The sequence below is a fragment of the Zosterops lateralis genome, assembly GCF_965231275.1.
Source record: "Zosterops lateralis genome assembly, chromosome: 6".
Lineage (NCBI taxonomy): Eukaryota > Metazoa > Chordata > Aves > Passeriformes > Zosteropidae > Zosterops > Zosterops lateralis.
In genome coordinates this window covers 34,238,731-34,261,684 of record NC_139761.1, presented here as the reverse complement: position 1 = coordinate 34,261,684, position 22,954 = coordinate 34,238,731, and the positions used below count along the sequence as shown (strand labels likewise).

The 22,954-nt window shown below is 40.9% G+C and overlaps 1 protein-coding gene across 4 annotated transcripts in view; it reads right to left on the bottom strand.

Annotated features, from left to right (window-relative positions):
* The window catches only part of SUSD6 (sushi domain containing 6), a 92,386-nt gene that overhangs the window by 50,921 nt on the left and 18,511 nt on the right, over positions 1 to 22,954 (bottom strand). For 3 of the 4 annotated variants that reach the window (XM_083862940.1, XM_083862941.1, XM_083862939.1), the window contains one exon: positions 20,153 to 20,245. The gene's annotated coding sequence lies outside the window, so the exon portion shown is untranslated. Of the gene's footprint in view, positions 1 to 9,057; positions 9,225 to 20,152; positions 20,246 to 22,954 lie in introns of all 4 variants that reach the window. The other variant, XM_083862942.1, reaches the window with a different exon arrangement.

Sequence of the window (22,954 nt, the reverse complement as noted above, 5' to 3'; positions counted from 1 at the left end):
GTGTAAATTTTCACAGGATTATGACTTAATTTTCTTATTTTGTCACAGAAGGACTCCTAGGTCCACATGGAAAAGCATTCTTTGGAAGGCCATATGCTGAAGACATGCTCTAGACAAGCAGAGACTGGACAATCTGAAGCTCTCTAGTTGTTCAAAATGCGTGGCACAGTTACATCCTGTGTCGCCGTTGTTGGAAAACAGGTCTTCAACCTGAATTCTTCAAAGTTTATTTAGGGAAGTGTTCAGAATGTTTGGAATGCTACTGGCTTGCTTTTAAATACCATACTAGAAACTTAACAAAAGAAAATTAGAAAATCCTCATGCACCTAAGAAATCTCTATTTTATCCACATGATTTCCCCCTCATACAATAATACTCAGACATTGTTTGCTAACTCTTGAATGCACACAGCAAAGATCTTAGCAGTGGCATGAGTGATGGGTGTGCACAGCATAGCTTTTGAAAAGCTAAGCACAAGTATTGTTCTTGCCTCATGGTCATGCTGCAAGTGGAATCTAATGTAAGCAGTGTGGTTCAGAGGATTTAACCTTCACCCTTAGTTGCTGGTTTTGTTGTATCCTTATTTTGCCTGCTTTCAAAGAGCAGTTAAGCTTTAAAGCAAAAAAACCATGCTCTTGGTTGCTAAATTAAAAAAAAAAAATACAGAAAAATCAAGTCCAAGTGACAGCAGAGGAAAGAAATCCTACATTCCACTTACTTTCTGTGGTTAAACCAGTTTAGTTGAGAACTTTTAAAAACAGAATTGTATTTTTAACATTTAGGGTTAGCATCACAATTCAATTACACTCTTCAGTTTAAGTTAGGAACAAAGGAAAAAATCAAAGCCTTTGAAGTTACCTGCAGGCAGTTCAGAAAAATCTTAATCATCTGACTTTTCAGTACAGCCAACTCTCAGTTATTCAGGATAATGGGAAAAGGTGAAAGAGGAAAGGAGGAAATATGAAAAGCCAAACAACATCTAACACTCCTCCTGCCCAGTACCCACATGATGTGCTTGGTGGCTTCATTTTACACTTTTATATTTGAATTATAAAAAGGCAGGTTTCTGCATTGCACAGTCACAGCATAAAGCAGATGGGCAAATTGTACATATTCCCTGCTACAAAGAAGAATCACTAGGATAGACCAAGCTGCTTATTCTGGACATTGGAATCAGCACACACCCTACTGCAAACAACCCTATTGCTGAAGTGGAATCGGAATAGTTGGATTTCCTTCCTCATTCCCCAGCTGTGCCAAGGGCTTGGCCTATGACCTTCAAATTTGGCTGTTTCTTTCATATAATTGTTTTGATTTAGCTTTTACCTGTTCTTTCCCATGAAGGTTTCTAGAACACTTCCTTTAAATTTTAAAATGTTAAATTAAAAAAAAAAATCCCAACACACTAAAGCAACAATTGTTGATGCACAACTTTCATTTTTAAGAGGGAGCATTAGAGTTTGCACATAAAGAAGGCTGCTGGACAGGTTAAACTCTGAAATTCCATTTTAATCTCTGATAAATGGCATGTACCTAACTCTCCACAGACTCACTGAGGCACACCCAAGCTTTAAGCCAGGGAACTGGATTTTTCACTACTGAATAACTAGTACCTTACAACTGGTAAAGTCATACCAGTTGTAAGGTATATTCCTACCTCAAGTGAATAAACCTGCAAGATTCACCAATTTGCACAGCTTATCCCCCAGCTTCCTCCTCTCTGGCCTTCCTATCACAGTGAAGTCCTTTTGGTATCTACATCATGCTTTTGCACCTCTCCCTTGTTTGCCTCCTTTTCTCACCTGATGCTCCTCTAACCATCCTGAGATTAGCCAAGCATGTTTTTCTGTGGGCTGACTGCAGGGAGCACTTCCTCCAGCTATTCCTCCTTCCATGCTGGGTGCAAGCCTTTGTATATGAGCTTCTTCCCTACTGCAGCCCAGAGAAATGGACAGCAGGTTCAAGGATACTCCTGAGGGGACCAAACCAGCTTCAACTCCAACATTCCTTTTAAAGGTAAGTAACAAGGAAAGAACAGACTTTCCAAGGTGTACAAAGAAGAGGTGCAAGGTTGCCAAGGGGAAAAGAGGTGGTATTCAGTACCTTTCACTGTCCATTGCATGATGGAAATGCCCCGGTCAGTGTGGATTAACAACTGCCAAGCAGGGCTCAGTTTTCACTCTTGCAAATAGCACTCATACTTTCAGAAACAGAATTAGAGACAAACCATTAGAAACAGTCTCAGTATTTTGATAATCCTTCCCCATTTCCATGTACTGTGGTTGTCATGCCAGGTCTGATACATTCACGGAAGATTTGAATTGTATTACTTAAAAAAAAAAAAAAAAAAAAAAAACAAAAAACAAAACAAAACAAAACAAACAAACAAAAACAAAACAAAAAAAAACAAAAAAAAAAAAAAAAAAAAAAAAAAAAAAAAAAAAAAAAAAAACAAAAAAAAAACAAAAAAACCCACCAATTTTCCTTGCTTTGGTAAGCTCAAGAGAAAGCCCTAAATACCATTAGCTGCCCAGATTTTAAGATGTTTTCTTTTAAGTCAGAATTTCACTGGAAACTTTCTGTTTTACTTGGTAAGAGGAAGATAAGAGATCAAAATCCAATTATCCTTCCAAATAAGGAAGAAGTTAGTTATAGGCAGGCTGTGAACTTCCAGGAACCAGTAAGAAGATAAAAAGAGCTGCAGAGGAGCAGTGGGAAGAGTTAGATTAATGCACACAACTCCAATGCACTGCAGATTTCTGCACTATTACAAAAATGCTTATAGCAGTGGGATCATGTCAACAGTGACTGAAAAGAAAACAGTTTGGGGTTTTTTTTAAGTGCTGGGTCTGCTTTAAAGGATTTTTTTTTAACATACTGTCATCTATGCAACCTATGGGAGGAACTAGAAACTGGGGGATTGTGGAAAACACATCTCTTGCTCTTTTTCAGTTTTGTTTTTGGTTTTTTTTTTTTGTTTTTTTTTTTTTTTTTTTTTTTTGTTGTTTGTGGGTTTTCTGATAACGCCTTTATTTGGAAAAGTATTCCCTTTAGAAACTATTATTTCAGCATTTTTCCCCTGCTGCACTGCAACAGAAAAGCTAGGTTTCATACTTTCAGCTTTAATCAGTACAACAGCACTTTTACAGAGGACCATATGCACAAAATGTTCCAGAATGCCTTCCAAAAATAATAAGTCCTAAAAAAGAAAACTCACAGTAAACTGGAATGGCTTCAGGGAAGGAGAATAAAGAAAAGCCGTGCAAAGGCAGAACTTCTTGTAACCACATCCAAGCTTGAAATGTTACTTTCAGTAACAGGGTTGACAAAGAAGCACTGGATTGGTAAAGTTAAAGTCACTTGTCTATATCCAGGATGCTATTCTCACTTATGCAGCTATGTTATTCTGTTTCAGAGAATGAACCACAAAGCCTGTGTACAGATTTTATAATCCCTCACTACTAGAATGTGCTTGTCCCTATCCTTATCATTTCTTGTGCTTTCATTTCAACTAACGTGGCTAAAAGCATCAGTCTGCTACACATGCAGCTGCAATACCACCAGGCTGCACAGCCACTTCAGAGGATATCCATTTGGAAGTCTTTTTCCTCTCAAAGCCCTCTAAATATAAACTTCAATGAAGCAGTCTGACATTTAAGTAAGGAACTATACTAGAAGATGAAGGAACTAGTATTTATTCCTAAAAGCTGTGAGACAGAACTCCAGTTTAAAATTATTACATTTCCCAGATATAAAAAATGTACCATACAGAAGTATCACCCATTTTCAAGGAATGATGACAAATATTGTACAGTGCTTGTTATTTGTATCCCACCTTATAAAGAAGGTTCTCAGCAAGAGATGTATTGTTTTATCAGAACATTCCAGGCTAACAAATCCTTGATGTTTGAGTGTCTGTCAGCACACAGATCTTTTCAGAGATAAAGAAAAACTCTGAAAAATAAGACTTCCTTAAGTTCTCTGAAAACTTAATCTTCCAACGAGATAGATCATCGACCAAAAGAAGAAAGTTTTAAATTCTGGTTTTGGCCTTAAGACTGCATTTGGGATTCTAACACAGAAGAGAATGACTGCAGTAGATCTCAGTAAGGCAGGCCTTCAAAAGGTCTCAGCACTATGACTCGATTTTGCATCCATTAGCTCACTGTTTCCCTTTACTTTTCTTTTTTAGCAGCTGCAAAGTTGCTAGATGTTTCTTAGTGCTTTTCCTCCTTGGGATGCACTGTGCTAACAGCACAGATGCACATGTATTGCCACAAACCCCTTACTACAGCAGATATCCATCACAGTGGCATCGGGACATTTTATTCCACTCAGCCATATCACTCTTGCCTGTGTACAGCTAAGAAAGAAAAAAATCTGCATCCCCATTCAACCCCCTGGCAATTAAGACCACAGGACAATTAGCACACTGCCTGCAGGCAGACCTGTTCCCATGGAGCTTGTGGTGGGGGCAGCTGCCAGTGTCCCCAGCAGGTCCCCCAGCACAGCATCCTCACCAGCAGGAGGCCCACCAGCCTCCACACCAACACTCAACCTGAAGATTTCAGACTTCAGGCAAGTTGGCATAAACTAATTTCAAAAGGTAATAGGACCAAGAGAAGAGGAGGTGGGGAACAGGAGCCCAAACAGCTTAGTTTCTTTTAAATCACTCTCACAATTACCAGATTTACTCACAAAGAAGACACATCACTATGCAGAAGACCCTCACAGCCTCTTTTTTTCCTCTAACTAGTTTCCCTCAATGGGCTATGCTTAATTTGATTTTCTTACAAGCAATCAGTTGCAATTACATTCTGATTTAAGCAGCACAAGCTAGAAGAATCAAGTCAGAGAGACACACCAAGGAGGATAGTGGCTTATTACATGTCACAAGGGGACATGCACACACCATGATAAGACCAAGTGCTCCAAGCAGAATCCTCAGGATAGATCCCTTACCAGCAGAGTAGCAAACCATCATCTGAGACCTACAACCATCATCCAAAGATTGTGTGTTAAAGATTTTGTGTTAAACATTTCCACCATTAAATTGAGGTGGGAGAGAAGCATGCCAGAAAAAAAGTGTAGGGAAGTAAGAGTGTGCAGAAAAAAACTTTTCATAAATAAAACCGTTTGCTGTATCTCAATAGGTCAGTTTAAACTTCAGCTTCTTCCTCACCTGACTCAGTGACATTTTGACTTTACAAAGCATAGCTAGTAGAGGAAAAAAATAATTAAAATAAATCACTGTTAGCTGGAGCTAGGGTAGCCCAGAGGTGGCACACAGGATGCTCTGACTTGCAGCAGGAGACAATCAATCTTCTGCACTACCCTGCAAGTATCAGAGGGATCCCCATTCCCCCACTCCCAAGGGAGGGACCTCTGTTTAGTTGTTATCAAACTCAAACAAAATGTTAAGCACAGGATCCTGAGGCAGCCAAGGAGCACTGCCTCATTGTAACTGCTCATTTAGCAGCTCTCAGCACCTTGCTTATATAGCAGCAATGGCTCCTCACCCTTTACTGACCTGCAGTCTAATCCATCTCTTGTACATCAGCATCTCCCCTTTGCAGAGCCAGCTGGGGTTGTCCCTCCACCATCTAAGCACTTACAGGCTACCTGGGCTAAAGGATGACCCCTTGCTCTTGGGTGACTAGACACCCCCATGCTCCCACACCCACCTTGCAGCTAAACATCCCCTACATAAGAATAATGAAACTTTCAGGAACTTCTGGGAGATACAGGGCCCTTGCACAAGGACAGCTCTGGGGCCACTGGAAGCAGCAGCTGGGGAAACGCTCCCACCTCAGATTTGCTGCCAAGGTCTGAAGTGCCTGAAACCACTCTCTGACTTAAGCAAGCAGCCCAAAATGCTGGGCCAAGAAATTGTACAGCCTTCTTGCTCCTAAAACCATCTCCATTTTCAATCCACATTAAAATAATTTACTATGCATAAAGATGCTCTATATTGAAATCATTCCCCTAAATCATGGCTCCAGCATCATGGTTTCCATGCAGATTAAAAGCCAGAAGGCTGGATGAGAGTGTTCCAAAATAGTCAAAGGTAACACAGGCTTGTTAGAGTTAGAGGAAGGCAAATGAAATCAAAGCCAAAAAAGAGGGGAAAGTTACGTGCCAAAAAAGAGGGGAAAGTTACACAAAGCAGAACAGCAAGAGTCAGCAAAAAGCTCAGCAGTAAATCTTACACACAAGCAAGAATAACACACATGCCTGTGCTAGGTCAGAAGGAGATACACCCAGAAGTCAGGGCACATAGGTTATTTAATCTTCTACCTCACACTTTGGCTGTTTTGCTAGACCATCTAGGTCTGCAAAAGCACAGCTAGACTTTGTCCAATCTACCTCAAAACTCTAGGGAAAACCCTTCCAAAGATCATATTCCCTCCCAACACTCAAAATGTGCAAAGACAAACTCTGGATAAAGCCACAGGCAACGCCTCTTCACCACTGGGACCAGAATGCAGAGGTAAAGCATCCTGCTATTGACCTGAGGAGTTGCCTCCCTGCCTGCTGTCCCTCAGCCAAGCACCACTCCCAGGTACTACCTGCCTCCAGTCATAGTCCTCCACCCCTGAATGGGCCAGAGACCAGGCAACCATCCACGAAACACAAGCAAGACAGATTATGAGTCTTTTGGATTTCTACTTTTTTTTTTCCACTTGCCCAGCCTACTTGTATTCAAATGTCAACAGTCTGGGCACATGAACAGGAAGGATACCACACATGCTCTCCCAGACACCTCTACGCCTTGCTCCTCTTGCACCCACAGAGCTGAAAAGTGGAAGATCCTTCCCCATTCCCTCTAAAAAGTGCATTTTAGAGCAGGCATATTTAACTCTCTGCTATCTGAAGGTAAGGAATAAGTCACTTACCTTAGCCACTAACAGCTAAGGGAAAAGTACATCCACTTGGGAAACAGGTCACTCCCTGCTTTGCTTGAGGTTTTGAGTTGTCTCCTAGCACCCTGCATGAGTACACTGGAGCCATGAAACTATTTGTCAAGAAAAAACATTCTAGCACAAAATTCCAAGTGACCTCTACCCAGCCTCACGGGAAAAGCACAGCAACTCCAGTTTCAACTGCCTTTAAAGGAAGACTGATTCTATTATTATTTTTTTCCAGACATTTTGCAAATAAATATGGAGGTCCTGCGACAGCCACTAATCCTCAAGCAATTTCCTGTCTCTGGAAACAAGGTTCCCCTCAGACTGAATTGATTAAATAAAGTTTATTAGAATTAGTATAGAGCAAGCTTGTTTAAAAGTCCTGCTCTTCATATTTTTACCTGTAACACAGTGCTCCAAGCACTGAGGAGGAGATTGAAACAGGGAATATGCACATTACTGCCTTAATGTCATCAATCTTGGGAGGGTCTGGTTCATGAAATTACCTAATGTTGAGAGTTGAAACTATTTTTTAGATATCAAGATTAACTCAAGGTCCACAAACTCCTTCATTTCAAGATGCAAAAAGGAATCCTTGAAGAAAATTATTAAATCCCCATTTCTGAGACAGATTTTTTTTTCCCTCCACTATTTTAAGTCAAGAAAAAGTATGAAGGGGGAACAGGTATCAGGAATGAAAGTCTTAACTTCAGAGAGGTGATTAACATAATCAACACTTCTTTTTAAAACCACACCTGAAGCGTAGGTGGCTCTGTATAGGTGTCTTGCATTAGAAATCGTTTACCAAGAGTCAAACCAGAGCTCTAGAAACCCTCTGGAAAGGTGTTGGCTTACCATCAGTTGAATAACCCAACTATGTTGGCTTGCAAAATGTCAGGCCTATCCCCAGCAATGTCTGGCTAAATCCTCTCACAAGTAGTCAGTAGACCTTAGGCAAGCCTGTTATTTCACCAGAATCAAGCTGGAGAAGACTAGTCTTTAAATAGCATAAACGTGGGCAACAGAGGCTGCAGCTACCACAGGTCTCTTTGGTCTGATTTTCTACAGCTGAATGCTGAGACACATTTTCTGAAATAAATGACAGCCACATGCTTCCTTACAGCAGGCTCTCCTTGCCTTACATGGAAAACATTTCTTGTAAGACACACAGGAAGCAAAGGTTAGATCAGATTCTAGTCGTGGGATCTTTTCATGCTGTGCAATAAAAAGCCCACTGATCTCATGCTGCTTCCCCCTCTGCTGCATGCTCCTCCCGCTCATACAATGAAAGCCTCTTGGCTGAAACGTCATTTCTCATCCTTTCTCTTTAGCACACACTTTTTAACATCCTTTTTCCTACAAAACAGCTAGTTGTTGTGACTAGCTGCAGAAGACCCTGCAAAGGAAGAGATGCAGACAGAAGCCTGGGGCACATGCCAAAGGATAAACTTTTGCTTTCAGACAGGTATGTGACTAGGCAAAAAACCCCTTCACAAGCACTTCTTGCCTCATTAACACTTGCAAGTCAAAGAAAGGCAGAAATCAGAGCCTGCAAACCAGATCATGCTGTGGTAGGTGCTGTATAAACACTTAGCAGAAAAAAAGACCACTGCTACATGGGTATCATAAGCTACTATCACATGGACAGAAACCACCTCTTTATTCTGAGCGATCACTAGTCCCAGAGATCTTACTCTCACAGCAGGTTCTTGCTATATCACACCCAAAGAAATACAGAGCTCTTCGGTCTACTGCAAACATGCAATAAAAACTGCACCACGCCTGTTCTTAATGCTTTCTTTGTTCACTGCAGCTCATTACTCACTACAGTTTAGAAGATTGAAAAGGAAATTAAAAGGTCACTCAGATACATGAGCTATTTCTGTCCCAAATATGCCAACAATTTGACTCAGTAGCAAGAATCAAAGAGCAAAAGTACTTGAAAACAAGTTTTCCCTCAAATTCTTATCAGTAAATATTTAACCCCTTTATATTTTTATAGCTACAGTCACTGATATGAGCTTGATACCTACTGATTTATAAAATCAGATTTATGAGAGAACTAAAAACTAAGACTTTCTTTCCCAATGTCTACCCTCTCCAGTTTTCAGCTCTTTCCCTTTGTATTCAAGTCTTAACACTGCCTTACCTCTGTTTCATTTCTCTTTCATTCCTCTGTAAGATTTTTTTACCACACCTCTTTGCACACGTTCTAGTTCATGCTTTGCACGCAAGAGCAAGCCTTCCCTCTCCCACAGTTCCTTGTGTGATTTCCTCAGCTGAACTCATTAACAATGTCTCCAGGACTTCCCATGACTGGAAAAAAAAAAAAAATCGCCCCTGGGCAGAGAGGAATGAGTTTGCAGGGTTTTGAGGGCAGTTACTTTGTGCATTTCACCAAGGCCCTGTGCGGCTGCAGCAGCAATCCAGGGAGGCTTGTGCGGGCACAGCACCCCTCAGTAAGGCTGGGCAGGCCCTGCTTTGCCAAGCTCAGTGCACAGGTGAGCTGCAGACAGATAGATAGTGGAGGCTGTGCTCCTTCATGCAAGGAATTATCACCACCCTGGAGATACCTGCAAAAGGCTTCCCTAAGCAACCGCAAACGGGAACACAGGGATCTCCTGCTCCAGGAAAAAGAGCTAACTGTCTCCTCTCCCATGCCAGATGGGCTTTCAGAAAGTGTGCAGGTTTTTTGGTAGGCAGAGCTGTTGGGGAGTGGGGAGGGAGAGGGTGGATGAGAGATGGGAATGGGGTGAGGGGGTTTTATTTTGTAATTTTTTTTTTTGTTTTAACTGTTCCCAGTTTAGCCATGTGTCCTTAACAGACAGAACCTACACAAGCATACACCCCCTCCTTGGCTGAGATCATGAGGTGCTACTGAACATATCTTTCAGAGCTTGATATTAAGCCAAAGCATTCCTGCAGAATGGAACACGGGGTGCTACAATGGCATTGCAGGGCAAATTACTGAGACCAGCGGGACACAGAAACACAGATTTGCTATAAAGCATCTCCAGCCATTTTGAACACTGATTTTTTTCCATCAGAGTTTAAACCACCTTTTGTTTTGTTTTTTTGCTTAAACTGTGTACATTGTAGCAGCACCTCAAAGACTATAGTAACTTTGTAAACACCAATGAGACTATAACAAAGAAATCTGTCTCTTTTCAATGTCTTAGAATTTATCTGGCCTTTCCTTGCATTTTATCACCCCTAGAGCAGCTGTTCCTCTTTCGATTATGGACAAAGATGAAAACACTGCTTTGTTGCACTCTTGTAACTGGGCCCAACGCGATTCTCAGGGACATGAGTCTGCTCCCAAACACAGTTATCAGCAGGCTTCACTCTTGTGGTTTTCTAGTAAGAGCAGTATTAAAATTTTAGAGCCATCTATCATAACTGAACAACTCTACCATTAATCCCACTGTCATCAAACAGACTCTTCCCTCCTTAGACAAAGCACTCCAGGTTTCAGTCTCCTTCACAAACATGCTTAGAAGAGTTTGGTCTTTTGACTGGCTCTGCTAAGGGCCACACTAAGTTTGGAAGTACCTGCGAGTGGCAGCATTTTGCAGTTAAAGCTGCCCACCAGACCACCTTGTCTCACTGAATGTGAGAACTACAAGCCCTCACATGCTAAGCAGAGTGCACAAACCATCAAAGGTAACTTACAGCATCAAACAGAAAACAACAGGTCCAAGAGCATCCAGACACAAGTCTTCCAGAAAGGACTAATGATTTCTGAACACAGACAGGAAGGGCAGTTCCTCACTACAGGCTTGTTCAGAGCATGATCTGAGGCAAACCCCTCCTCCACTTCTATTTTTCATCAGAAAGACAGAATGTGTCCTCTAGAGACTTATGTTTTCCCCACAGGGGATCATCCTATGTTGATAAAGTATCAACAGACTGGTCACAGGACCTGTGCTAGTGCCTCTTCTCAGTATTACATTAACTAGAGAGCACAATCAACCACACCACACATTTTGAATTGTTTCACATTTGGTACCTGCATTCTTGCAAAAAAGAAAGACAAAGATGACAATTGCTTCACATTAACCAATCTCATCATCATATCCCTTACTGAATTAGGGACAAATTTTTCTTGTTAAATCATGGCAGCTTCCTTGATATTAACAGCAAATCCTCCTTCTTAATCTAAAAAAATCTTTTAAAAATCTACCACCACATTCTCCTTTGTTTGACACCCTTCTTAGTATATATCTATACTGATGTGCTTATCTTTACAAAGAAAACCAGCAGGCAGGTTTCCTGAACAAGGAGTAGAAATAAATTTTGATCACAGCTAGATTTGCAGAGAAAAGGGAAGCAAGGAGCTGCCTTCAACTATGTCCAGACAAGCAGCCTACAGAAGGGCTCAGTCCATAACTATGCCTGTTCCAGCTGCATGAGTGAAAGATTTCACACAGGTCAGCACAGCAGTGCATGCTCAGCACTGCTTGAGGGCAACAGAACTCCCATGTGCCCCTTTCCACATGAGCATTCCTAAGAATACATGAAATAGGAAGATCTGAGTTATCTTCACCATGAAGTACTAAAGTTTGAGTGTTGTGTCAAGTACTTCATACCCCATGCAAACAAAGACACAACAAAGAACAACTCTTTATGGGTGCAGTCCTCAAGCTCCTGCATCTAGACTGCCAAATGCCACAGTCTGTCCGTCACTCAGACTGCAGTTCACCTCCCTGTGCCTACTCTTCCATAGTAAAGAGGAATAGAGGCCCATGAGTACATAAGAAGACAGACTACACTGGCAGGGGAACATAGAAAACAACCACTTACATGCAGAAATGTCCTCATTCTCTCACTAGAGAAACAATGCACTGGGATACAAAGTGATGCAGATTTGCAAAGAAACTGCTTTCACTAGCAAAACCAAAACAAAATGCCATAAAGAAGGTGGGGTGGAGCACATTCTTATGTTGAAGAACAAAGTGCAAAGGTCGTATAATAAAACAGAAAGAGAAGCTCTTGACCTGAGCACACTGAACCAGGGTTTCTACCACCTGCACACACACATCAGATCCACTACCCAAGCAACATCTCATGCACCCCCGTCTTAACTCTAAATTAACATTTAGAAAATCAGGGCAATAACCTGATACACTCAAGATAAGCAATATCACAACCCAGTGCAGACAGGACAGAAAGAAAACAGAGAATTTGTGTACCAAAGCAATACACGGCAGAAGAACATCTGCTACTTTTACTAGGAATACCATATGGCAAATATCTGAGGTAAGGAGAATGAGTTCATTCATATTTAAAAGCAAAAGTAATAGGTTATTCCTTCCAAGTTTAGAGGAAAAATGCCTTTTCCCCTTTCCCTGTTACAGACTCAGCATTCCCACCCCAGCTGTGGCCTTCCAAGGAACTGGTACTGTCAGTATTCTGCCCCAGACAGTCAAGCTCAAGGCACTCTCTATGTCAAGATGCCAGAAAGAAGAGGATGAGAATGTTCATGTAGGAGTTTTGCTTAGTCCTAACATAAGCCTGGTTTATCCACAGCCAAGTCAGAGCTGCAACACTGAAATACCAGTTTTGTCACCAGCAGATTACAGTTAACACTCTGGAGCTCTGCAGCATTTGGCAGCAGCAAGCACGGTTAGCACAGTACATCTCAACCTCTTTGGTGAAACAATCTTCAGTTCCTGAAAGAACTGTTCAGAATTGCAACCAACACTGTTTGTTCCAATCAGAGCACCCAGAAACACAACTTTCTTCAACAAATGTGAGGACAGGAGCATGGCAGCAACATTTCTAACATCTTGCAGAACACTTGCCTGCCAGCTGAGAAACTTCTACTTACTACATATGGATCTGCCATGTAGCAAAGTTACAAGGTAAGAGGGACAATCTTAATGCATCGTCATTGTCTCTTCAAAAAAACCAAACCAGATCAATAAGGTCCTTTTCTATTTGAACACCTGTTGGTGGGTACCATTTAGCTTTTAAAGCAGATAAGACCCCTGACACTAGCAATACACTGGCCCTCAATAGCTGCCAGGATAGAGCACACAAGTTAATTCACCTCTGTAAGAGCCCCTCCTTCGCAACAAGGTCTTGCCATATTTGCTGGTTCTTCACTCTTCCCAAGCCTGAACCCACACTTGCTCTCTGGAATTCAAGTATTCGGTCTGTCAATTGAGTTTTCGTTGCAAGAGACAGATAGCAAAAAGGATTAGAAGGAATTTGCAGCAGTGGTGAGCAGTCTAAGCCACAAAGAGAACACAGTATAAAAGTCTGGTCTGACAATCAAGTGCCAGGAGTAAATAAAATGAAAAATGACAGGCCAGATTAACTAGTGCCAGTATTACTTCCCAGATTCATTCACATCACCTGTCCCAGCCTCCCCTCTCTACTCCTTTAAAACACTCCAGTGTGAATCCAAGTATATTATTGCCCTGACCCATACATCTCACTCTGTATTTGCTCTCTGTCTACAGCAGGGAAGTCAGGAAGAAAGCCAGAGATGAATATTCTTACATGTAGAGTAATCCCTAAGTGTCTCCAGCAGACCCAAGCATTTGCTTAGAGGAAGACAAAAAGGCAGTGTCCCAGGTACCTGGTGTATAATTCTTGTGTGGGGCTCAAGTCCATTGCTGAGACAGCAAGGCTTCTTCAGCCCCCTCACAGGCAAGAGGTGGAAAAAGCAATGCAGCACAGAAGAGACACAAACAGCAAGTGTCTGTCTTAACAGCCCCACAGCCACAAAGTGCCAGAGGCAAAACGAGATGCTGTATCAGAATTTTAGCTACTGCTAGGCTAAGTATTACTGAGAGAGTTGTCTAGAAGTCTCATCTTAGGACCAGGAGTTTTATCTTTTATGCTTATGAAAGCCAGCTTTTGATGATGAGTTTGTAAAACAAAGTGTGATTTTCTTATATGTTTTCCCTTCATAATTTACTGATGATCCTACTATAAAAGAATACATTTCAAACCAAAGTGCAGCAGAAACAGTGCACTTGTGTAGAAACCTATGGAAGCTGAAAGCTGGATGCAGGTTTCTGAATCTAAGGCCTTCTGCAACCCAGGCTTCTGCATACAGTTTATGTTATTATTATGTAAGTTTCTCCATGTCACCAGAAGTTACTAACAATCAATTTGTAGTAAGATCTGTAGTCTCTGTTTCTTCCACGTGAGAAGGAAGACCAATTGCCTATAAAAGCAACACATAATTAAATGCATTTTCAGACACAGGGCAATCAATAGTCTGGGTAAATCAGAAAGGCTGTAGCACAGTTTTAAGCAAGCCAAAGGCTACAGGGAGAGATTAAATATGGACTTCCATAACAAATACTCCTCAGCTTTTTTTTTTTGTCTAGTATCATTCACTCTGCTTGTGGCTAACAGCAGTCAAACCATAGTAGACTTGTTACAGTTTCCATAAAAGGCAGATTTTTTGGAGACAACTAAAATCCATTGTTTTCCTGTGTGAAACTTGGGATAACCTTTCTATTTAGGAGCTGAAACCAGAGCTGGACAGTGATCCCTTTGCATGTGGAAGCCCAAGAAGAAACAGCCAGAGCAGATCAGCAGTTGTGTGTGTCACCTCAACAGAAGCACACAGGACTGCAGAAAATGACAGTGGCTGAAGTTATTCTTCATGTGGCACCTGCCCTCTGCCAAGGATAAGGAGGTCAAGGGGACAAGGCCAATATATCACAGGACAGACAAAAGACTTTCACATTATCTTTTCCCAAGTCTGTCCTCAGTTCTGCAGTGCCAACATTAAACTTCATCACAAGATCCATGATTACTTCTACCTTATAAGCCAAGCTGTGCCTCAAAAGTCTCACTTTGATCTGTGCATTTGTCACCTATCCAATAAATAAAGGATTTTTTATCCCTGCAAATTAAAAAAAAGCTTCAGGTATAAGCAATGCCACCCAGCTGCTCTGCCAAGGTCTGAACTTTAGATACAGGACAGCTCATCACCTCACATAGCACAGAGAAGAAAAGCAGCAGCATAGCCAAGTCTCCAAATTTGGAAGGACCAGATGTATTCTGTGGGATATCAAAATAACCACACCTACGTCAATGAGCACACTATGATCCAAAAGTAAAGGTAACATTTCACCCTCCAAACCTTTTCATACCCTTACACGAACAAATATAGAGAAACTTCTGCAACAATAGTAATTTCCAATTAACCAAGTCCCTTTACCTAGTCTGCTCATGAGACATTAAGAAACCCCAGAGCAACAGGGCTTTTGTTTTCGGAACACCAAATGTTTCAGCTTTCCTGCGCAGTGAAGTCTGCTGAGGAAGCACTCCTGTTTGATGCAAAAGGAGGTAAGGTCTAGCTCAGAGCTACTGCAGAAAGAAATCAGGAGCAGCACCTAAATGCCTTTCCTCCCCACAGCTGCCCATGCCCTGCACACCAACCAGGTCACCTCCTCCCCGTGTGCCAGGTGTGGCTGGCACAACCCTACACCAGCAGCTGAAAGCTTGGCAACCTTACAGCCTTACACATTGGGAAAACCACAACATAATGAAGTCACACAGGCATGCAGCAGTTCAAGGCATGCAGCAGCCACACGTTACACCCTATTACACTAGAAACAGCCATGTGGAACCATATAATTTTTACTCAATGAGCTTTTTGCTTATGTACTTCAGCTATTTTAGCTCTTATTCCGGAAGAATCAAATAAGCTCATCCTTTGCTACAGAGTTACCTACAGAACACAGACAAGTTATCCAAGGGCTCACCTGAGAAACATCTTCATCACAGAAAGGCCAAGGAGAATGAATGGGACTTAAGCTTTTAATACCAATAAAAAGTTTTAAATTTACCTAAAATTAATTTTGCCAAACACAGCCTAAAGGCAAAAACCTACGGCCAAATGATAATTCCTCCTCACAGGAAGCTAATGAACATGATTGCATTCCAAGAACTAGCTGCTGGGCACAAGGAGACTGGTAGATTTTTTTCAAGGGTTGTCTTCCTAAATGTACTCATATCACCAACATCTTAAGAGTAATGTCACATAAAAGAAACAGGCTATTTCAATTTTAGTTAGTTACTTTTTTACATGCCTTTTCTTCCCCCTTACCTTCCTCCATCGTATGTTACTGGCCTTTGACTTGGATTTGTGTCCTCACCTGGGAGCACTGCCTAGCACACTGTAGACTACACCTTGATTACAGAGGTGATATACTGAGGAAACTGATCCACCATCAAAAATTGCACACATATAGGTGTGCAAAAATCCACAAGTGATCAAAACAAGCTCATCTAATTTACTGTGCCATTTCCTGCAGATGCCTTGAAAGGCAAGAAACTCGCAGAGGAGCCAGGCAGCAGCTACACAACATTCATGGCACTATACAAAGTTTGCATTAATACTGCCTACACTAATCAACTTTCCTAACCTCATGGGTATTTTTCCTAAGAAACCAACAGAGCCTCAGCCTCCAGAGCTATCAGTCTCTGTTCTCACAGGCAGTGGAAGTCAAATAGTTTTGTCAGTATCCAATTCCCAGCTAGCAGGCATAGCATCACACTCCTCAAGGCATTCTACACGCTCTGGGCGTAACATTCTTGTTTTACTTCCCTTGGCCAAAACAGGAGAGGATTTCTGCAACAGACTTTCCAACATCGGGTGTAACAGCAATCACCTTCATGGTGCAACTCTGAAGTAACTCCACTGAACTCATGGGATAATCCCAGTATACTAAAGTATTAAGCCAGCTTCAAAAAGCCTTCTTCAAATAGCTCACTGTCCTCCTAAACCTCAATTGCATGCAAAATAACTTTTTTTTCAATTTGATAAACAGGTTACCTTCTACACTTAGAGGGAATTCTACCGTTACCACATATAACATTTTTGGCTCCATAACCAAGATGAAGAAGTCAAAGATAAGAAAGACTAAAGTAATTGTAAGTCCTAGAGGAAAAAACATGCAAATAAAATTTACTGATTTTACATTTTATATTGATCTTTGTGGCATGGAAGAAAAAAAAAAAAACAAAAAAAAACCAACAACCCTCTGTTAGTGTATCCATCCTATAAAATTCACCAGGTATGGGGATTAAACAAATTGAACAGTCCATGTGAGCTGCTGAAAGGGAAGAAAGTGTTGCCTTTAACTTCTCTGAGCACTTTGACATTGCCTGGCTGTATCTTCACAGAATTTAGGACATACACAAGCCCGTGTTAAGACACAGCACTGTGTTTTCTAAGGTGAAGAATACATCTCAACAGTTCAAACTACTACTTTAAGTAGAAAGAGGGTACAAAATTTCCTTGTGTATTGGGAGCCTGTTAAACAAATATAAAAACCCCCAAAATCAGTTTATGCTTGACACAGAAGGAATCAGTTATGCAGCAATTAAATGCACAGTGCAAGAGGACTATAAAATACCAGCTTGCTTTAGCAAGTATGGTTGCTTAACACCAAGTATATCAGACAATAAAAATAAATCTTACCACATATCTCAAATTCAGCAAGGCTTGCCTGGAACAATGCCTGGAAAGCCTGCAGTATATGCATCACGCTGTAAGATACCCAGCTGGAAATGGTAGAAAACACTGGGCACAGGTACCAATGTCAACCAAGCTAACAGAGATCAACTTACTTTGTTTCAAATCACAAAAGATGAGCAGGTTATTGAAAAGTGATAGAATGTGAATAACTAAGTACAGAGCACCAATTTGCAGGAAATGCTCTGCATACTCAAATCAAGGGTAAAGAAAAGACAAAACCAAACACCACATACATCTTCCAGGTTTTATTTCCAGGTTGTAAAAGCAATCATTCTGAAAATGAGCATTTCCTGGGATTTAACAATTGTTGGGTTAATAGCACTAGGCAAAGGCAGTTACACCTAGCCTATAATTTTACCCCCAAAGTGTATCAGGTAGTGATGTCTCTTCAGGATATTGTCAACAGAATCAACCTTAAAAAAAAACAAAAAAAAACCCAAAAAAACCAAAAAAACCCAATGCTGTTTAGAAGTGCTGATAACCTCCTTCCCACAGCTAATGTTTCCATGCAGGTTTGCATCAAGGAGCCAGGATGGATTACTTTGGAACATACACCCTGCATCTGTGCATAGTCACTGACAGAAAGCACTTCAAGTCAGTCTCCTCAGTTGAGCATCTTCTGATGGATCATTTCTCCCTCTGTCCCATTACCTCTTCACACACGTTTTTGGGCTCAGCTTATCTAGATATTGTATGTCTACACAGGCAAAAATTGTGCAGTTTGCAAAGAAATCAGATTTTTACATCATCACTGCAGGACTCCTCTAGTTTTGCATTAAGGAGAAACACTCCATCAAAATAAAACATGAGAGCATTGCACCAATATGCTCCTGCTAGCTGTGCTCACATACACAGCCTCTGTCTTCTAGGGAAGATCTTTAACTTGTCTAAATCCTTCCCATCCCTCTGTTCTGTACTGATACCCAAAAGGGTCTCAAACCATCCTGCAGAGGGAACAGCCCCTAGTGAGAGACAACAAACTCCCTTACAAACTCACCAGGAGGCCAGCCCAGCCAGACCCAGGACAGATTATCCATGGAGGATTGCCACCACTGATCCTCAGAGAGCCCACTATCATTAACAGCACTGCTATATTAGCAGACCTGCTTTTTTTGGAGCACAAGGATGAGCTTCTCATCAGCTTCTTACTGCCAAGGAAAGGCTAAAGAGGCTAACTCCAAACACTTCTTCCCTCCTCTTCTTGATCTGCATGCCATTTTTTAACAGCTCTGTCTGATGTAAGCATTTCACATGAGACATAACCATGTTTTCACCACCATCCTTTCCCCATTTGTCAAATCATCTGATTTGTCACAAATCAGATGGGGTGAAGAGGCGCTATTTTTTGTTCATATTTCACTATATACTTAGGTTTCAAGCTTATGTCAGATGCTGTGCAGATTATGTTTAGGCTGAGAGCAGATTACTGGCATAAACCAGAACATTATCTAGGTTGCACACACATTCACTACAGAAAACTTACAGAGCTCTTTGGACTAGGGATCAGAAGTTAGTCTCTTAAGGAATCCCTAAAAGCTTCTGAGAAACAATGTTTGTTTGCTTTGGCCAAGAAGAGACAGAATGAAAAATACCTTCTAAATTTCAGTTACATGTCCCAACATGTATCAGCAGATGCCACTGCATTCAATGCAATGTGTCTCACATCAACAAAGAGCTGGATTTTTTAACTTAATGATTCAAAAAATAAATACACACACACACAGCCACCAAGATATCTATTAAACTGAAATGTATAAGTACCACCCAGGAGCACCCAAAAAAATCTCATAATATTTAAGTAAACATTCCTAATGAGGCCTTCCTAAAACTTGAAACTTTGCACTCAAGGTAGCAATTACAGAAAACAAGGACATTAGGCAGGCACAGCAAAAAGAGAGGTAGCAAAGGAGCTTAATGCCTTATCAATGCTAGAGGGTTCTGAGGGGAAGAGGACCTAGTCAGAAGAATTATCCCTATCTTGATTAGCATCAGAACAAAGGCTCACATTAGTTTGTCTGCACTAGGACTCCCCTAGAGCACTGGATAATAACCTTGTTGAAAGCATTAAAGGGATTTCCTCCCTGCTTCACCCCCCTGCAATCTACACCCCTTCTCTACAGGGGGATAAAAGGATGAGGTCCAAATAACAGCTTTATGTTTAATTCCCTGCAAGACATATCTGGGCAGCTTTTTACAACTAAAACATCGAATATACAATATATATATATATATATATAAGTAAGATCCTTCTGTGATAGGTTTTCAAAGATAACATTTGGGAGCAGGTAGGGGAAAAATCAAATCAAAACAAAACCTATCTTTTGTTCAAGAGAAAAGGTCAGATAGCACAAGTGACTTATAATGCATGCTTAACTCTGGAAGGGAAGAAGGACTTCACTAGTTTCTACAGCAAAATCAGGGAGTGGTAAGGGAATAGGGTAAGGGTGAAGAATAAAGGAAAAAAAACACAGCTTGTGGTATCTGAACACCACAAAAACCAGGTTAACAGAGGTACCAAAAAGAATGTTAAGGCACAGCTACAAAGGAGTCAGAACCTAAGAACATTTTAGAATACGTCCTGTTTCAAAAGCTAGAGATGCTAACAGCAGTGGCTGTCTCAGTGCAGGATGAGAACATGGAGGGCAGCACATTCATGGCATTTGGACACAATGCAAGTTTTAAAAGCAAAAACTCAGGAGAAACAAAGTAACACCATCAGCTTTCATCTTACCTGGTATTGACACAGACTGGCATACAACACTTGTCAAGTTAGCAAGATTAAACTGAAGATTCAGTGACCATAGGTTGATTCACACACCTAGAACTGCACAAAAAAAAGTAGATATTAGCCCTGTAAGTACTAAGAATGGCACTCTGTCACATAAAAGAGCAGGAGGCTCGAGGGGCAGAAGTAGCTCCATGTTTTTAGGACACAGGCACAAAGCTATGCTTCAGGTACAGACGTTACTCACAAAATTCAGATCTGGATCTGAGACATACTGCGCAAGCTACTCAAAAGAATATGTAAACTATCCTCACACATTCCATTTAAAAATCTCAAGGATAAGAAGAGAACAGTTTCAAGTGTAGCAGGGTGTTACCAAAAACATCTTTCAGCAGCACTCAAGCTTGCTTGATGTTTTTTTTTTTTCCAGCAGAACAGAAATTTCCCAAAAGTTACCCAAAATACAGATAATAAAACTGCATCAAGTCCAACCATCAGATACACACATGCACTTTCAATGTTTGCAAATATGGCATACTTCCCAGACAAGCATAGGAGAAATTTATTTCTACAATGCCTAAATTCAGAGGTATGTTTTACTGTCTCATCACCATATACACCTTTTTTATTCAGCATTACTACTAAAAATTCCAATATTTAAAAAGATGGTTATTAATAAGGCAACCTTCTTCACTTTGGAAAGTACAACAACAAACTGAGAACTGGGAAAACTGGTCATCCAAGTGAGAGCAAAAGCCATGCAGCTGAAAGGAATTTTTGTCTAGCCTGCTTAAAGATCTCCTTTGTTGCTAAACATTTCATTGTTGCATTTAAATGTCAGCTTTTTAAGTCACAGAAGTGTGCAAGCTCTGCAAGACAGGAAACCACAGACTTGAGATGAAGGTTCTCACAGCTAATGAAATGAAAAAAAAAAAAAAAAAAAAACCTAATGAAATGAAAAGTAAATCTATCAAACTGCTCTTCACACCCCCGATATGCTTACAAAAAGACACAAACCCTGATCTTACAACCTTGCTCCCTGTACCCATGAAATTATTTTTAATTAATCTCTTCTTAATCTTTCAGTACGTTTGTATGGTTTTGTAGTCTCCTTGTATACCAGGGCAAAGCTTGCAATGAGTCTCCAGCACACTTTTGTTGCACATCACAGAACGAGTCTGCAGCATTTCAGGATCACACAGCTCTTTGCAATAGTGCTTTAGCTTATAAAGACATACTACTCGATTTTCCTAAGGGGAAAACAGGACCCTCCCATTCCTGAGGCAGCAGCATGCCCTTTTCGGACTTTGAAAAGGAGTGAGGGGCCCTCAGAGAGAAGCTGGCTTTAAAGCTTTCAGGATGATCGCACATATGGCCACTGGCTCGCCAATGGCATATGCGGCAGCAGATGGAGAAGTGAAGCTTTCATACCCTCTGAGCAATGCTCTGCAATTTTGACACTTCTCTTGAAAAGCAGATATGTCAATCACCCTCCCAGGCTGGTGTTTTGGCACAGAAGAGATTCTCCTCAGTCTGCGTACCAAAACTAAGGGCTAACCTATACAGGCGGTTTCTGTCTTAGATTTCAGATATAATGAATCCATACACAGCAGAGAATGATAAATTATTGTTGTCTTCACTGCACATCAGCTGGCTTTCGGCCCATTAGAGAGCAACACATACCCAATATGCATTCTTTCCTTTAAAGGAGGGGTGGGGGGAGGTGTTTTAATTAACATTAGAGCACCTTACTAAATCTAACAAATAAAATGCCTTTTGAGAGTAGTCAGCACAAATGGGCTCAAATACCCAAAGGGGATTCTGGCACATCCCCCAGTTAACCTGTATTAGTGTGAGCTGCTCTAATATATTGTCCTTGAAGACTTTTAAGAAGTTATTTACAGAGAAAAGAAAACCCAAAGAGCCTAAATAGGTCAAAGACATTCAAACATTTCACTAATCTATAGGTTTAACACTACACATACAAACAGCTCCTTTCAAAGCAAGCAGCCTTTAAGAGCTACTGTTAGAAATCACAATACAAGCCAAACTATTTAAAGATCTGCATTTTTATATAAAGTAAGAATATAATTCTCAAGCTCACTTACAGAAATTGGGGATTGGGAAGGGTGTTGCTTGGTTTTGGTTTGCTTGGTCATTTTTAAAAGACTGATTTATCAGAAGAGTTTCCCTCTTAAAACTTATGTACCCCTAGAAGTCCTGCAAAAAGAGATCCAATACACCTACCAAAATAACTTATTTTCTATCTTTAGTCCCAAAAAAGCTGCAAACTTGGTTTTGATCAGAAATTCTTGCAGTTCCCATTCATTTTATTACAAAATCCCATTAAATCAATGCAAGGGAAAAACAGGAATGGCAGTGAAGCACAGCAATATTATAAACTGTGAGGAAAATTAGTTGAGGAAAAATTTAAATGACTTTGAAGTTTTCCAAATGGTCCTGGCACTTTTGAAGCGTAAGCTAAGGGAGCTATGAACAGAGACAGTATTGAAGCTGGTTCTCTTCTGAGCATGAGGTTAAAATGGTGCACATTTCAGTCCTGCAAAGTTCAATTGCCTACAAGGAAGTTACTCCTATGGCAAGTGTGCACTGTGAGAATGAAAGCCATTCTATTGTATAGCACAAATATGATGCAGTGTTTTATTTACCACATAAAAAGTGATTCCAGTGGCCAATTTCCCTTGACTCTGCTGAACCAGCTCCAAAAGCTGTACTTTGCCTTGTTACAAGGTTACCGCAGCAGTGATGACCAACCCATTCCACTCAACACTCACTTACACCAGGAAG